This window comes from Protopterus annectens, chromosome 2.part2 (genome assembly GCF_019279795.1).
Source record: "Protopterus annectens isolate FY-2018-M chromosome 2.part2, PAN1.0, whole genome shotgun sequence".
Lineage (NCBI taxonomy): Eukaryota > Metazoa > Chordata > Ceratodontiformes > Protopteridae > Protopterus > Protopterus annectens.
This window is the reverse complement of record NC_056730.1, coordinates 342472866-342486782: the sequence shown is the minus strand read 5'-3', so window position 1 is coordinate 342486782 and position 13917 is coordinate 342472866.

Here is a 13917-nt window from a genome sequence, read left to right as displayed (position 1 = left end):
GCCTACAATTCTTTATTTCAAATGGTGTCAATGCAGCAACTAAATATGTAGAGAAGAGTGGTTTGTAAGCAAGTGTGTATGATTAAACAAATATACTGTGTGTGTTTACGTTGCCCTGAGGGCAGTATGTAGTCATTCAAGATAACTGATTATGCACTCAAGTAGTGGATGAATCAAAATGTCACAGAAAAGATCTGTCATGTGTTCATGAAGGACAGTGACTCACACACTCAATTAATGAATAACTCACAAAGTCACAGAGATGATCTCTCACTTATGTGGAAGTGACCTAACTTTTGACCAATGTGTGTCCATTGTTGCAACAAAGTCCTTATATATTGCATAGCTTATAAAAAGGGATTGTGTCTAGATTTAAGGACGTTATTGAATATAAAACCCCTTAGTCATGTATCTGTCCAGGCGTATGTAACAACTGGAATGTTACAGAGCCTAAAAAAAATGTTCTATCACTATAGTCGGTATCCTACAGACTGCTAAAAGATGACCTGTGTCTGGCATACAAGGCATCTTCCATCCGAATACTGATGGCATCAGAAATACTCAGTCTAGTGATCTAAACATTTGCTGCATGTTCAACAGAACAGATTGGAGGGAATGGGCATATCTTGTAAAGTATACTGCTGCTCAGGAATTGACTCCCCAACTATATAAAATAAATTTTATACCTGTCCATATTCAAGTGCAAGTTGGATTTATGGATGAGAAACTGAAACTCTACCTGAAGAATGGCCCTTTATTAATAATGGATAGAAGCAACTCCTAAATGCTTTATCCCATGCATGGGTCCACTCAAATTATCTAGGGCATGATCCCATTTATTCTCTTTAGGGTTAATATATAAATATTGACCATCGGATGGGTAAGACCAATATCTAACCAAATGGGATAGATTAATATGAGCACAAAAAAGGAAATTGGCTAAGCTTAAAATGGCCCTCAAGGGCAAGTAGCGTAGTACTTACCTGTAAACCTACTTACCTACGAATATGTTTCTGAAACATTAAATTTGCACATTCATTCAGAAAGTGACTTGAACATTCACAAAGGCAATCATTTGCAGGTTTCTGATGCAAATGAGTTGCACATTCATGGAATATATGCCATTTCACCAGACAAGCAGTGCTCAGTATGAAAAAGCCTACTGCAAACACAAACATATTCAGATATGCTCAATACTCAATAATGAAAATCATCAGTAACAAGAACTGTTGTTTACATCCCAAAAAAAATAATTATAACAAACCAATTATGTATAAAATGACATTATCCATGAAGTAAATCTGGGTATAATCAAGAATAAAAAGAGACCACGTGGCATAATATTTTCACCTGGTAAGTTTTATAATATATTTTGCAAAAGTAATATAACAGACACAATACTTCCTATGACAAATAGCAGAAATGTCATTAACTTACAGAATTATTCTGTTTCATTTGTGTTGACTATTATTCTGTATCTAATTCTATGATTGTAATTGTAAGTTTTGATTTACTTGTATGTAATGTGGAGCTTTTCTCCCCGTCCTCCACTGAAAATTCCTTAAGCCCAGTAGACCTCCCCGGTCATCAAACTGGAAATAAATAAATAAATATATAAGTATCCTGAAGCCATAAGGCTTTGTATACATCACCAAATTTAGCCATTAGGCTTCATAGGTTAATTGGTGATTACTAGTCTAATGACCCAGGGGTCTTTTTAAGCATAGCCATGCTTTCCAAAGGTGAGTATTAAACCCTGTACCTTGTGTTTTAACCATTATGTCAACCCCCATCCCTTTATAAAGGAATGTTTGCATATCTTTGAGTTCCAGACTTCTATATTGCTAACAGAGCTCTGCAAGTTGCTATAGACAAATTTCATGCATGTTTACAAGAATGTGAGTTCCAGCATATAATGACATTCTAAGATATTTATAATCCAATGGACACATACAGAGAGTCCTAACAAATGTCCGAAAAGTAATGTGAAAATGTGTTGCCAAATCAAAGCAAGACTGATCATTAACATTGCTTGAAAACAGAAATGTTTCATCACAATCAGCTGGGTTATCAGTTTTTCACTTGATGAAGAGGACAATGAAGACAAAGACTCCTACTTCATCAGTGTTGTAATTAGTGGACAATCCAAATGTAAAGTCAGCTTGGCAAAGAGTTCAGCTAAAGAAGAAATCCTGCTATGACAAATCATCCAAACTCTTGTCTTCAGTGCAGCCAAGTAAATCTGACACAGTCCAAGATTTATGTGGCAAACATTCAGAGCAACCAGAAGCTGCTGTCATAAACAAGCAGATATAGATAACTAATATGAATAATTGCTGAGATGCAGCAGAGGGCATCTGTACAACACAGCACTGTCCTCAGCTCAAAGATGTAATTTGCTAGTGAGACTACCTTACATAGAAAGTGTGCAATAGGAATTGACACAGGCAGAACCAAATGCCTTCACAGTGACACAGGTGATCACATCAGACGCTGGAAAAGTTAGAGACTTAATACAAAAAACCCGGACAAATGCTGAATGATAGCTGTCAAGAAAGGGAGGTAGGAGGTGGCCAAGGATGAACACAGGATAGCAGCAGATTTCTTCAGCTCCACCAATTTCATTACATTGACAGGAATTAATTACTTAAAAAATTAATTCTTGAAGTAATTTTCTTTCTAAATATGTTTGTTTTATATAGTTCTTGAACTATATCTAAAAAAGAAAGGAAATCTTAATAATATTCCTGTCAGAAATTACTTTGGAAATTTTCCTGTCAGTTTATCAGTCTGAAATGAGTTCCAGTAAGACAAATTCTCAAGACTCCAGCATCAAGAAAGAACTTCAGTCTCTGATAATTATAGTCCAGCAACTTACTGCTAAGATGGATAAAATGGATACTAAAATAGACACTTTCATAGAAAAACTACAAAACAAATAGACTTGTTACATATGGACCTGCAACAACAGAAGATCCAGATGACAGGCATAGAAGAAGCTGTGAATGACATGGAAAATAAAATACAAGAACAGGAAATCAACATTGAGTTTCTACTGAAACAAAATACACATTTACAAACAAAGCTGGATGACCTGGAAAATAGATCTAGGCGCAATAACATTAGGATTTTTGGACTGCCAGAAAATATTGAAGGTAACAATATTACTTCTTTTTAACAACATGGCTCCCTAAAACTTTAGATTTACCAGAAGCATTCTCTTTTGGTATCGAAAGAGCACATAGATCTATAGCTAATGCTAACTCTAACAAAAACTATCCTAGATCAGTTATAGTTAGATTTCTATCATCTTTTGATAAAGAGATGGTTCTTAAATCTGCTTGGGCTAAAGCTCCTGTTAAGTTTAATGAGACAACTGTGCGTTTTGACAATGACTATTCTTCCATGGTAATTGCTAAAAGAAAAGTTTTTCTGCCACTAATAAGGGAGCTTAAAAATGCACAGTTTAAAACATACCTTCTGTTTCCTGCCAAGCTTAAAATCTTCCTTCCTGATGGTCCTAAGGTCTTGATGATTTAGACTCTGCTTTACTGTTTGTCAAAGAAAAAAGGATTTTGGATAAAATAGAAGAAATGGAATGGGCTAGTTCTTCATTAAAGAGATTGGCAACTGAACCTTCCTGGAAGACTTCAGAGAAGAAGAAGAGACTAAAAAACAAATGATTTGTTATATGTTTTTTTCTCTCTCATCATTTTAGTTCATTATTAATCTTTTTGAATATAGTTCCTGCATTTCCAGAAAGCCACAAATATTTTGGAAAAGATTTAATCAAAGTTATTTTCTATGTGCAAAGAAATGTTTTGTTTCATAACCAGTCAAAATGCCTGAGGATTTAATGGCAGGCTGTGACTCGATTTGTTTTTCTTTCTGAAAAAAGTAAGGTTAGTAATTTGATACATTTTTTTATCTTTACCTTTTTTTTTTTCTTCCTTCTTCTTTTATTATTTTCTTTGTTTAAACAATGACATTCTATTTAGATTATGTAGTGGGTAAAGGGTGGGGGAGGGCAGGGAGAGAACAGTAATGAAAATATCATTAATAGAATAATAACATATTTATTTCTTGTAAAAGTTTATAAGTTCTTCAAATGCTATTTCTAATTATACTTTCTTGATTATACTGCTTATGCTTGTTTGTAAATAATCTGTCATGCTTTAACTAATAATAATCAGAACTAAATAAGAGTAAATAATATGTTTTATTTTTAACTCTATTAATATAAACAGTAAGTAACATTCCATTGTATATACTTATTACAGCTTTCTCTTACATTTTTTTATTTCTGCCTCACTCCCTTTTATTTTCTACTCTCTTTTTCTTTTCTTTATTAATATATAGAAATGCTTTAGACTGTGTGGGCACAGTGAATAATAGGATTTGTATGAAAATTGAGTTGGGAGAAGAATGCTGAGTTTTATTGCTTGTTGGTAATTTTGAGTTTAATTTCACTTGCATAGAGGCTGTGATGATCTGTGGAATACATTGTGGAGGTTCTGTCATGTTTAGATGCATTTACACTGCAAAATGAATGTTTGTCACTAGTTTTTAATAAGTTTCCTGCCAAAATGTTAAGAGAGACAATCTGGGATGTGGGCTGTCTTATGCACAATGTCCTTGAGTTACCTCAGAATCTTCAAATCACAGAATTCTCACAGAGAAACTGAAAGCAGTTAGTATAAACATTGACAAGGTTATCACACTGACACACCACAGATTCAGGAAAAATACTCTGTTCATAAAATATGTCAGTTATAATGAGTTTAAATGATGTAGTTTCTTGTAGTAAGTAAATGTCTTATTTTAGAAGGCATAAAAATGAAACATTTATTTAAATGTTTTTGAAAATCTACTTAACAGCAGCATAATAATCTGTGTTAAAAATTTGTGTTCCAAACATATACTTTACTATAACTCATTTAATTCATCTGATTGACAAACATAAATAATCTTATAACTCTATTCTGGAAGAAATGTCATGTGATATATTTTAAAGCAGTAGGTTAGCATAATTGTAAAATCTGGTTACCAATATGTGTTTGCTGTGCATTATTTTGTATAAAGCAGACAGATTTATTCTAGGGACAGCAAGTAGGATAGTGCTCTACTAACACACAACTCAGTGAGATCAAATATATATATATATATATATATATATATATATATATATATATATATATGTGTGTGTGTGTGTGTGTGTGTGTGTGTGTGTGTGTGTGTGTGTATGTATGTGTGTGTGTGTGAGTGTGATGGCTTTTTTTTTTCTGAGAATCTGCATAACTATCCAATATGATTTATAATAATTTCTATGAATACAATATTTTACTCTATTGACAAAATGAATGTTTGCCACAAGTTTTAATAAGTTTCTCGCCAAAATGTTAAGGGAGACAATCTGGGATGTGGGCTGTCTCATGCATAGTGTCCATGAGTTTCCTCAGAAGCTTCACTCACAGAATTTTCACAGAGAAACTGAAAGCAGTTAGTATAAACATTGACAAGGTTATCACACTGACACACCACAGATTCAGGAAAAATACTCTATTCATAAAATATGTCAGTTATGATGAGTTTGGATGATGTAGTTTCTTGTAGCAAGTAAATATCTTATTTTAGAAGGCATAGAAAATGAAACATTTATTTAAATGTTTTGAAAATCTACTTAACAGTAGCATAATAATCTGTGTTAAAACTTGTGTCCCAAACATATACTTTACTATAACTCATTTAATTCATCTGATTGGCAAGCATAAATAATCTTATAACTCTATTCTGGAAGAAATGTCATGTGATATATTTTAAAGCAGTAGGTTAGCATGATTGTAAAATCTGGTTACTAATATGTGTTTGCTGTGCATTATTTTGTATAAAGCAGACAGATTTATTCTAGGGACAGCAAGTAGGATAGTGCTCTACTAACACACAACTCAGTGAGATCAGATATATATATATATATATATATATATGTGTGTGTGTGTGTGTGTGTGTGTGTGTGTGTGTGTGTGTGTGTGTGTGTGTATCTATGTATATATGTGTATGTGTATATGTATGTGTGTGTGTGTGTGTGTATATGTGTGTGTGTATATGTATGTGTGTGTGTCTGTGTTTATGTGTGTGATGGTTTTTTTTTTTTTTTTTTTAGGTAATAACGCAGGTGTTTCTGAGAATCTGCATAACTATGCAATATGATTTATAATAATTTTTATGAATACAATATTTTACTCTATTGACAATAATGAGTTTAAGTAAATGCTCATATACAAACAATTCAAGATTTTTTTGGAAGCTGTTGATAGAATTCACATGACAGAAAATAGATGCATCTTAATGCATGTAATGTCTGAATCATATTAGCCAAAGTTTTTGATTTAAATGAATGTTAGAACATAATTTTCTCTCCTCTTGATTTCTAACATTAAGATTATTTGAATGCTATTAGAATACAAATGTTATATATTACATAGATCTATATAATAGTATGAACAGTTAGTTTATTTTAGTTTATATGATGCTGTTTTACCAAATGTGTAGTTTTGTCTTGATAGATAATTGAATTGAAAACTGTTAACCTCAGTTAAATATAACTAGTATTAAATTGATAAGGTGGTAGCTGAGGTACTGCTGCTTAGGGTAGGGGGTTAACTTGAGTAGTAAATACTGCTCTAAGTTGGAGTTTTCAACTCCAGGTGGGATGCAAGGTTTAATCCTTACATTATTTTCACTTGTTCATTGTTATATGTATATAGTTTTGACATCCACAATATATTTTGTACACTCATTGTCACTACAAACAAAATTGAATCCTATACAAAATCCCATAAGAGATTTAATAAATACAGCTATATTTAAAGGTACACCTAAAAGAGGAGATGTAACATTATTTATCTGGTTATTTGTTATTTCGATCATAAGATTCTTGAGTTTTAAAATGCCAAATGACATCTTTAAAAGGAATTTCTTTAAACATTAATGGATTGAATAATCCGTGTAAAAGGGCAAGCCTAATAAGATACATTAATCTACACAAGGCCAATCTAGTCTTCCTGCAAGAAACCCATTTCTTGAAAAAAGATATTGATAAACTAGCCACTAATAAGTATACAGTATTGGTTAGTTCAGAGCACACTCAGAAAAAAGAGGAGTGGCTATTTTATGGAATAAAAGTATGCCCATTCCTAAAACAATTAAGTCTTATCAGGATGACAAAGGAATGTTTTGTATGGTTACAATACAAATTAATGGGAAGACTTACACTTTAATTAATGTATATTGGATACCTGGAATTGGTATTAATACAGTGAAACATCATATTGATAAGATCATATCATTCTCTATAGGGGATATTATTTTAGCTGGTGATTTTAATTGTATACTACATGAAAGTGATACTACCACTATAAAGAAAAGAAGAATTACATCTAATGCAAAACATTTAAATGATTTTGCTAATTCTTATCATTTGAATGATATTAATAATCAGATAGAGTCAAAATCATTACCATACACCTTTTTTCTAACAGATACAAAACTTATTCAAAAATAGATAGGGTCTTTATTTCTAACCAGATGGTAACAGATTTAATTAATTCCAAAATCATTTCATGTCCTATATCTGATCATAACTCAATTGTTTTTGAATTCATGATAAAAATACTCATAATGTTCAGATCAAAAGGATACCAGCATACTTAACTCAGCTAAAAGACTATAAAGAATATATACTTTCAGAAGTACAACATTTTCTAGACATAAATAATACTCCTGAAGTCTCCATTGTCTATGTTTGGGATGCCTTAAAATCATATCTATATGGACAAAGTATCAGATGGTATAATAACAAAAGGAAATCTTGGGATAAGGAATTGTTAGATATTCAAAGTAAACTGGACTCTTATAAGCATAATAATAAAGAAAATATTATGGACAAGAAAGTTATTGAAGAAATAAACAAACTAAATGAGAAATACAAAGAAATTTTAACTCATAAAGTTAAAATAACTTTAGAGAAATACAAGTTTTTGTCTTATTCAATAAGCCCCAAATACTTACATAGACTTAAAAATAAAAAAAAAGATTGAATAAACGAAACCATATCAAAGAAATCTTTTCTCTAAGGAAAAGAAGAATGTTTCTAGTATACCAGAAATACTGGATGAATTTAGAAATCACTTTCACAAGATTAACCATAACAACATTAACATGGAACCTAAAGATAAAATAAAGGAGTTTATAACCACAAACATGAATAAAAGCTTAATAAACAACAGATTAAACTATTGGACAAGAGTATTTCATATACAGAAGTTATTACACAAATAAATAAGCTTAAATCAAACAAAGCACCGGGTAATGATGGTATTATACCAGAGATATATAAAATCCTTTCTAAAACTACATATTCATTAATACATAAGGTTTTTATTCTGGCCCAAACTGAGTTAATAACCCCCATCTTGGCAATATACATTTATTTCACCAATTTTAAAACCTAATAAAGATCCAACTAGATGTTCTTCATATCGACCCATCTCATTACTTAATGTTGATTATAAAATGTTTATGAGTATTTTGCTGATAGATTGAAGACAATTATCCCGGCATTATAGACATAGATCAGACGGGCTTCATTGTAAATAGAAATACTTTTGATAATATAAGAAGAACTTTAACATTAATTGATTTTGCAAATAGGAAAAAGAAAGATTTAACACTTATTAGTCTTGATATAGGTTCAGCATTTGATTCAGTAAGTTGGGACTATCTGTTTACCTTACTGAAATGCACAAATTTCTCTGATGCATTTGTAAATTTAATTGAGCATTTATACAAAGGAACGCTGGCTTATATTAAGGTAGGAACATATGTTTCACAAAAATACCCATTCTTAAAGGTACAAAGCAAGGATGTCCACTTTCTCCACTATTATTCACTTTAGTAATGGAGCCTTGGGCTAATTTGATTAGAAACAGTACTGACATAGAGGGTTTTGAAATAGAAGAAAATACAACATCAAAAATTCAACTTTTGCAGATGATGTTCTAATTACATCAGCAGGATCTAATTCTTCTATGCAGTCTTTATTTGATAAAATGATGAATTTTAAAAGTATTTCTGGTTTAATATTCAATGAAGAAAAAACTAAAATACTACCTATATATACACGAAAAAATACTCTCATTAGTGATTTTACTAAATATGTACCCAACTCAGGTCAGATAACTTATTTAGGTATAATACTATCTAAAGATATTAAATCTATTATATATAATAACTATAATACCTGTTTTCTTAATATACAAAATCTTTTAATACCTGGAATAATATGTTTTTTACTATGGAGGAGAGACTTACAATTATTAAAATGATAATATTCCCCAAGATTTTATACTTAATACAATCAATAATACTTTCACCTACAAAAATAACTATCAAGAAACTGAATACACTAATGTTAAATTTCTTATGGGCACCTAATAGACCTAGGATTGCATTAAAGAAACATACTAATAGCTGGTCTCAAGGGGTATTTCTTTTCCAGACTTTAATTTATATATTATCTCTTCTATTATAAAAGTTATTACTTTATTAATAGATCGGTCATATGTCAAAATGGAAAGATTATTGGGAGCTAATTAGTATGCACTTCATGAAAATCTCCTTAACACATAAAAATATGATTATAAATAACTCCATGTTGTGGTTGCTAAAGGAATTTTGTACTTCACCTATTACACCTAAACATATGGTCTGTTACCCATTAAATATTATTATTAGTTATCGTAACTTTATATTCATGCACCCTAAGTATAGGGAATGGAATTTTATTGTATTCCTATAATTTATACTCAGGGTATGCTTATGTCATCTACTTCTGAAGGAGCTCATTTAGCTATAGATAATAATCTAAAGTACTGGTATCAGCTGATATCTGATAATAAAGTTAAAAATCTAGATTTCTTAAAACAAGAATTTGATCTAAGAGAAACTTGCTGGTTAGAGGTTCAGATCTTTAGACAACATCTCATTGATAGAATAGATCTAATGTCTATAACAGTTAAAGAATCTATTCCAAAACTGATTGATTACTTGATAATAAATTTACAGCATAAAGTTTCTGATAAAGGTAAACTTTCATATATACATAAAATTATCAGACAAGAAACTTTTTACAATGTAGATTCATACTGGAATTATTTCACCTCTATTAATGGGGACCCACCAACTCAACAAGATAAACAATATATATTGGAATCTGCTTATAGAACTACATCTTCCATTGTCTGGAGACTTTATACATGGAAATTTTTACATAGATCTTTTATACACCTTTGATGATGAATAAAATTAATAATAAAGATAATCTATGTAAGAGATGTAATGTAGAAATTAATGCTGACTGGGCTCATATGTTTTATGACTGTATGAAGTTGAAAGAATACTGGAAGTCAATTAATGAATTTTTGCAGGCTCTTTTTACAGATAATTTCATTATTTCTAAGCTTCTTATATTATTCAACACACCTGTACCTCAATGTGTTAAAAAGATTAAGCTTCCCTTGTTATGGTCTATCCTAGCAGTGGCTAGGAAAATAATAACTAGAAATTGGATTTCAGATACACCTCCTTCGTTCAATGAATTTAAAAATGTTATGAATATAATGTGTCATATGGAAATAAGCACAATTAGAATGAGAACAACTAGAAAAACATCACATTTTATTGTATGGGATAATTTACAAAATTTGTTAAAAAAATTCTAATTTCAATAGCACAGTATTTTAGTTTAATTAATTGATCTGATTGTAGTGGATGTCTTTGTAAATACTTTAGTTGTTTTGTTGAATATTATAATAATACCTATTTTTAATTATTTGTATAAAATTGTTATGATATTTCTCTTATATGTTAAAACAATAAACTTGTTTTAAAAAAAAAAAAAAGAAAGGGAGGTAGGGAGGAAGGGAGGGCTGTCAGTCAGTGCAGTGGGATAGAAACATGATTAAATTGCATTTGTTTCACTAAATCTATCATTTCAGGAGTTGCTTTTTCCATTTTGAAAAGGTATATGTCCTGGATTTTACTTATATACTTCTTACACTTGTAAGTGACTATATCTTGCACATTTGTGTACAATTACAAAAATGTGGTAAAAAGAGAGTCAACAGTGATATAGTTGTAGATATATGGATAGACAGACAGATAGATGACTTAATCATATCTGATACTACAGGCATAGCATAACTGCTTTGTCACCTATTGTGAAGCCACGATTCTAGTCTTTATCTGATATTAAATACATCTCAGATTTCACTCTTAAACCATCCATTTCTCTATTTTCTTTTTTTTTTTATTTTTATATATTTTTATTTTTTTTTGTACTTTACAGTTTCAGATTACTGTTGTAGAGCTGAAGAGTAGTAAAACTATTTTTCTATGAATAGAATGTTTGGTAGCATGATATGACATTACTCATGCTAAGAATGTTTTTTTCTATCTTAGGATCAAGTTTTATTGGTTATTACTTTTAGTACAGCTTGCATTAGTTGGGTGCCTATTTTAGTGTAATCCTGAACTGATTTACATTTGTGGGAGTCTTATAGATTTGCAGTTTGGTTTGTTGTGTAGTGGGGCACTTTTTTTCTTTGTAGCCCTTTCTTCTTTGTTCTGGGATGTACTGTCAGTGCAAGTTGGTAAGACAATCAGTCCTGGTTTTGAGGTTTATAGATTTAGCTTTCTTGAGGTTATCAGATTTAAATGTGCATTTATTTTTGTTGGACACCAATGGGTGTTTTTCGTTTGAATATTTCAATAGTTGATTTATTGAGCATTATGTTTTTGGTTTCCAGTTGATATGTGAGATTGTTTGGTCTGGTGGATGTTTGCAACAGGTTAGTCAGAAGATGGTATAGCTTTAAAAGATTGTGATCTGAAGAATACATTGCAAAGCTGCATTTGATGGCATTCATTTATATAGAGGGTGTTTTATGGTACTGATTTATCCAGAGTTTTTTTTATTAAACATTTAAGTTTTGGTATCATGTTTAGCTCTGACATTAGTCTGTGTGTTTAATGAAAATATTTGACGGAGATGCTTAACTTCAATACTCTTACAGAATATGTGCATTGTTTCCACTAGGAGTAGATGAAAGTAAATTCACCGAGGATCTGAATCCCTGAACTGCATTGCAAAAATATTGTCCCCAACAAATAAGCCCCCCACATCCCCTAAACCTATATATACTAATGCCACGATTGCACCAACTTAAAAAAGGAGAAAATTTCTCCAAAAGGTAAATCACTTCCAGCACAACTTTCTGACACTGATTTCCTATGGATAAACTCCGATCGTTGACAAGTTAGCCCAATGGCCTATTTCAGGCAAGACCCAGGCCACAAAAAACAACAGTCCAACTATTCAGCAGTACAATAGGAAGCTGTAGAATGAAGAAAAGTAATAGCAATGTAGTATTACAATATATAGAGCTATAATGTTCCAGCAATACATGGGATAGGAGAAATGCATAGAAATTATGCAGTATTCATTAATTTAAGGTAGAGTAAAAATAGAGGTTTGAACATGTGAATCGATTCAGTTAAAAAGAGCCTTATGTATGAACTAATGAAAGGCAGCTATGCACTATGTAGTTTGCTATGAAAAAGCAGCAGTATAGTACATTTGAAATTAAATTATAATCAAAATGTATTCATAAATATTTTTTCCAGTAAGCCAACTTTTAATTGCGTACTTTTATATAGGGTCCCATCAAGAAACTTTTAGTCAAAGAAAGGTCCTGCTAGTGCTTTTACGCAAATGTGCGAATTATCAAATGTTCAGTTGATCAGATGGCACTTTTGTCAAAACAGGTAAGTGAGTGGATGTGGGATGTGTGTGTGTGTGTGTGTGTGTGTGTGTGTGTGTGTGTGTGTGTGTGTGTGTGTGTGTGTGTGTGTGTGTGTGTGTGTGTACATAAGTATAAGGTTTTTAGGGTTAGAGTAAGGGATAGATAAAGGGTTAGCATTAGTTTGTGTGTGCAAGGGTATGGTATTTAGGGTTAGGGTAAGGTTTAGGTAAGAAGTAAGATGTAGTGCGGTGAACATGTGTTAGTACTTGTGTGTGTGAATCTGAGCTTGTCTTGTATAATGGTAGTGTTGCAGAAAGGAATTTTACAGTAAAGCGTAGGGTTAGGGTTGGGAGCAAGAGTAGGTTTAGGGTTACTACACATTACTAAGGTGAAACAGATGAGATTCTTAGTAATGCATGATAACCCTAACTCCACACCTTACCTTGAAAAAACTCTTTCCTTAACACTAGCACAATTCAGACAAATTTGAGTTAGTGTTATGAAGGGTTTAGTGTAGAGACTGCAAAAGGGAATTGTTTTCAATTTCAAATTTTTCAAGTTAAATTTTTAGCGTTTTTATGGTATGAATGGTGGATGTCTTCAGTGCATGTGTTTTCTTTTCAGCATTTAAACATTTGGTCATGCATATTGTGATGGTCCCTACTCCAGCCAGTAATCAAGGAGCCTCAGTCTTCACCACTGACACCTGTGAGGTACAGCCACTAGGAACAAAAATGGATACACACAATATTTTCAGATGCAGCTGTCTGCACTAAGCACAATTTTCCCTCAAGAGCACACAGGGAGCACAATCCAGACCTGGGGCTGGACTCTCGGTCTCTCTCCAGACCCAAACAAAACTCCACACTGACCAATTTGTAGCACTATATCCCTGTTCCAAGTAACTGACACACACATACACTTGGATATTTGATTTTCACACACAGACACACACACACACACACACACACACACACACACACACACACACACACACACACACACACACACACAGACATACACCTAGGAAAGGCTGGCACAGATTTTTCAGCTGTGC